Raw genomic sequence first — 5,462 nt, forward strand, 5'->3', positions numbered from 1 at the left:
CCACATTTCTTCAGAGATAGCTCTTTCCATCAACCTCTTTTAGATCTCTTGCAAGGATTGAAAAACCCTCAGAATTTGCCAAATACTTTCCACTTTCCTTGTCCTCTCAGAAGCATTCTTGACATGCATTTCTGGCCAAATTAAAATTGAAAATTAAGTCTCTGCTTGTCTATTGTTTGTTTCCTTCCTTAACATTGTATATCCCTCCTAAGGGCTTATCCTTGAACTTCTTGTCTTCTCTTTCTTTATATTCTCTTTGGAAAACTCATCTTTGAAAAGTTTAGCTATCATCTCTTTGAGTATGACTTTTAAATTAACATGAACATACCAGGTTTCTGTCCTAGATGCTAGTTTCACATTTTCAGTCCCCTCTGAACATTCATTAGTGACTCTCTTTTTCCAGTTACTATCAACCTTCAAGAGACTTTTTAGCCTGAATTTCCATCTGCTGCATATCCTGCATGTCAAATTTATTTGCTGTCTTTCACTATGTTTCCTGGGCCCATTCTTTCTTCCAGCTCTAATTGTTATCTTGCTTAAGGTCTTTTTTACCCCAAAACAGAAAGCCTAAAATAGTTATATTCCAACTTCATGTTTCAGCTTCTATAGTTTTCTTTCCATAAAAACACCTTGCATAAGGTCCTGAGGTTTGTCATCTTGAACCACTGTTTTGATAACATCTGTCACCTGTTTAAAATCATCATGGGATGACTATTATTGATTTGGTGGACACTGGGCTCCTTATCTGACAGCCAAATGCCTCCACAACCCCGGCTCAGCCTGTTTTTAAAGCTTGTGCTCATGACAAGTTGATTATTTCTTGATTTCCATATTTGCTTTGATTTTTTTTTCTTACGAATTTGTGCCTTTGTTTTGACATTTTCAGTATCTGGAATAATTCCCTCTACTTTCAGTCACCTATTTCAATATAGTGCCTTAGCCTCTGGAAGTGTGCACTTAGTCACAGACTTAGCCTTGCTCGTGATAGCTGCTCAAAAAATATGTGTTAAAGGAATGAATAAGGGAAGTAGGGAAGGAAAGAAGTAAAAGTAAGAACAACATACTTTAGTTTGGCCTTTATTCAAAGCTTGCTGTCAACACATATCTTACCAATATCATTTCCCTTCCTTGCTACTTAAAGAGTTAGTGGAAGGTATTTTAGTCTTTTATTGACCAAAAGATTGAAGCATTAGATTAGGTTACTCCAACCAGCAAAACAAATGTTTTATTTGTTCATTAAACATACATTTGTGCTTTCTTATTATTCACAGCATGAGGCAGAAATTGTGAGATTTTTCAGTAATTATGATTTTATCCAGAGGGCAAGTCTGGGAATGAGTAATCAGCAGCAGACCATCATTTACATGAGTAGACCCTGTGGCTATGCCTGCAGCCACCCTTGGTAGTAATGGCTGCTTTTCCAATTCCTTTTTAGTTTCCTTTGGTAAGAAAAAATAAAAACTACTGGGTGTAACAGGACAGAACAACACTGAACATCACTGTTAAGATAATGGCTTCCTGACTTTGATGCTGGTGACATAAATGCTGTTCCTATTAGACTAATAATTAGCCATCTGTTAAAATGTAAATGTTTTCATTTTTACCTCTGAGTCTGTAAAGACTATAAGTAAATATGATTTACTTCCTTTATATTGTCTATTATGACTGTATTGATATCTTTCGGTTCAGTATATCTACCTTAAGTTAAATTTATTTTACCTTTTTCCTGTTTAAAGATATTTCATGCAGTGTCAAAGATACCATTAAAAAGTAAAAAGTTGTCTATGGCCATGATATCCTGATTGTGAGATTTTTCAGTAATTATGATTTTATCCAGAGGGCAAGTCTGGGAATGAGTCATCAGCAGCAGATATCATGTCTATGGCCATGATATCCTGAACAAGACCATTATTTATATGAGTAGACCCTGTGGCTATGCCTGCAGCCCCCTTTGGTAGTAATGGCTGCTTTTCCAATTCCTTTTTAGAATCAGCAGCAGACCATCATTTACATGAGTAGACCCTGTGGCTATGCCTGCAGCCACCCTTGGTAGTAATGGCTGCTTTTCCAATTCCTTTTTAGTTTCCTTTGGTAAGAAAAAATAAAAACTACTGGGTGTAACAGGACAGAACAACACTGAACATCACTGTTAAGATAATGGCTTCCTGACTTTGATGCTGGTGACATAAATGCTGTTCCTATTAGACTAATAATTAGCCATCTGTTAAAATGTAAATGTTTTCATTTTTACCTCTGAGTCTGTAAAGAATATAAGTAAATATGATTTACTGCCTTTATATTGTCTATTATGACTGTATTGATATCTTTCGGTTCAGTATATCTACCTTAAGTTAAATTTATTTTACCTTTTTCCTGTTTAAAGATATTTCATGCAGTGTCAAAGATACCATTAAAAAGTAAAAAGTTGTCTATGGCCATGATATCCTGAACAAGCCCAATCCCGTCTGATCTTGGAAGCTAAGCCAGGGTGGGGCCTGGTTAGTACTTGGATGGGAGACTGCCTAGGAAGACCCGGTGTTGTAGGTATAAAAAATAAAAAAAAATTTTTAAAATGAGAGACTGTAAGCTGACAAGGTCCTTGCAAGGTTGTTGTAGGTGTAAAAAATTTAAAAAAATTAAAAAATGAGAGACTGTAAGCTGACAAGGTCCTTGCAATCCTTAAGGTCGACCAAGGGTTTCCTTGCCTAAAAAATAAATAAGTAAAAAGTTAAAAACAACTTTTAAACAAATTACTAGATTGTGTAGTGTTATTTTAATGACAGTACTGAATCAATATCTGATGTTTTATTACTGAATTGAGTAAATTTTTCACTTGCCCAGATAATGTTTGACCATTGAAGTAGCAGATCTATTTTATAGAACACACTGGCAAAGGTTTCCTTGCCTAAAAAATAAATAAGTAAAAAGTTAAAAACAACTTTTAAACAAATTACTAGATTGTGTAGTGTTATTTTAATGACAGTACTGAATCAATATCTGATGTTTTATTACTGAATTGAGTAAATTTTTCACTTGCCCAGATAATGTTTGACCATTGAAGTAGCAGATCTATTTTATAGAACACACTGAAGTTTGCATACACGATGTGTAATGAACTGAGGTGAACAATATTATGTCGTAGGAGTAGAACTTTGGTTTCCATTTTTGTTGTTTTTGGTACTAAGATTAATTTTCATCATAGAAATCATCATCATTGTTAGGTACATCCAGGCCACTGCCATCACCAGCAGGTGATGGTGAATACCTACCTCTTTTTACAAAGGCCTCGGGACAAAAGTGATTTAATATAAATCCCTCAAAGGGATAAATTCTCCCTGGTGCTTTTGTGCTGTCTATTAATTTTCTGGAGATTTTCAGATTTCTGAAGAAGAGTTAGTATGGTGAGCTATAAAAGGGATGAGGGAAAGATTCGGAGTCAGAATAGTCTAAGTTCAAATCTTAGATAAATTGTCTATTTGCTTGATTTTCAGTAGATGATTTTGGCTTCCTCATCTGCAAATCAGGGTTAAGAATAGCTCCCTGAAAGAGTTCATTCATTCGACGTCTATTTCTTAGACATCTAGTGTATGCTAGGCCCTGTGAGCAAGGTAAATAAATGGTTAGTGGCTTTGTGAAACCTACCATTTAACAAAAACATCAAGCAAATGATTTTAATTTGAGTTGCAGTACATGTTTAAGAGCTGGAAATCTGGAGCCGGTCTACCTGTGTTCAAAACTTAGCTCTGCCACTTACCTGCTACAACACATTAAATTGCCTAATCTCATTTCGACTAGGTCTCCTTATTTATAAAATGGAGATAATATTAGTATCATATTGCAGGGTTGTAGTGAGGATGTAAATTATCATGGATAAAGGTTTTTGTCTTTTTTTTCTGATAAGAGAGGACTAAAGTTTAGAGAGTTTGAAATAAGGAATTAGGAGCAGTTTATAACTTTTAAGGCAGATTTTTAAGAAAAAAAGCCTCTATCTTTCAGAAACCTAAAGAGAGTTAGTGTAATATTGCACTTCTCTAAATGGGTTTTTGATTTTTAAGGTCCATAATGGTAAACATTACTAGGACACTAAGGTCCAGTTGGAACCACTGAGCCACTACCTAAATGTATGTGCTTTAGTTATATCTGATGCCACAAGTAAACTCCAAGCCTTATTCAGACAAACACATAAAGCAGGAAAAGATAAAAAGAGACCCCAAATACATCAAATATATACACCCTCAATCTCTTAGAAAAACACATTGTCATTCTGTCAGAAATTTGTATTTTTGCTGCCAAGACTTTCAGTGTATGAAAAAAGGAAAGCATTACCCATTCTTTAGGGAAGAAGAAAATAGTAAACATGTATAAAAATAATTTTATGACTCAAAATCATTCTTTTCCCATAATAAAGTATTCAGAACATCATTAACTTTCAAAATCAAATATAAAGTTTCCAAAAAAAAAAGAAGTAATAATCCAAGAAAATAATAAAACAACTTCTACTGAACATCTAATTTTTGCCAGGATAAAAGTTAATATTACAAATTTTCACAACATGTAGTGACTTGTAGCATTTGTGCCAAGACAAATTAAAAACTTGTGCAATTATTTTTTTTGCAAACCCTTTTGCAATACCTACTTTGTCCCAGGAACTGCTCTGAGAGCTTTATATATAACATTTCATAATTAAGTGAGAAATTAGCTGTTGATTTTTTATTAACTGCTTTGATCAAATTTAAGATTTTCTCTTCTATTCCTACTTTGATAGGAAATTCTTAATATTAATGGGTGTTGAGTTTTGTCAAACGCTTTTCTGCATCTTTAAGTGAATCTTGTAATATTTCTTTTTGGTCATTAACATCATGAATTTCATGGTTAAATTTCTACCGTCAATCTAACTTGGCTTTTCTGGGCTGAATCTCACTAGTCATGATGTACTGTCTTTTTCATGTTGTTAGATTAAATTATCTAATATTTATGTTAAGCCCTTACTGTATGAGTTTATGAGGGATATGAGTCTATACTTTTTCTTCATGTAATGTCTTTAGCAGGTTGGTTTTGGGTTATGCTGGTCTCCTGAGATGAGATGAAAACTATTCCACTTTTCTTTATTTTCTGAAAATGTATTACATTGCTATTATTTCATCTTAAAAGTTTAAAAGAATTCATGAGTAATAGCTGGGCCTCGTGTTACTTTTTTTATGGTAGTGAATTCAGTGTCTCTCGTATAGTGGTTCTTAAGTGTTAGCATGTGTCACAATTACTTGGCAGGCTTTTTAAAACACAAATTGCTGAACCTCTTTTTAAGATTCTGTCGGTACAGGGTAGGTATAGAGGCCCCAAAATTTGCTTTCTCAATAAGTTTCCAGGAGATACTGCTGCTGGTTTATAGTAATAGCTATTTTAAAGTCCCATCCAGTCTGATCATTTTTACGTCTGTTCCATACCTGGATTTGCATCTATTG

The 5,462-nt window shown here is 34.1% G+C and overlaps 1 pseudogene; it reads left to right on the forward strand.

The window, feature by feature from the left end:
• Window positions 1-2,427: 2,427 nt before the first annotated feature.
• LOC112479914 lies at window positions 2,428-2,547 on the forward strand (annotated as a pseudogene).
• The last annotated feature ends 2,915 nt before the right edge of the window (window positions 2,548-5,462 follow it).

The sequence above is a fragment of the Pteropus alecto genome, unplaced genomic scaffold, assembly GCF_000325575.1.
Source record: "Pteropus alecto unplaced genomic scaffold, ASM32557v1 scaffold21, whole genome shotgun sequence".
In the NCBI taxonomy this organism is placed as follows: domain Eukaryota; kingdom Metazoa; phylum Chordata; class Mammalia; order Chiroptera; family Pteropodidae; genus Pteropus; species Pteropus alecto.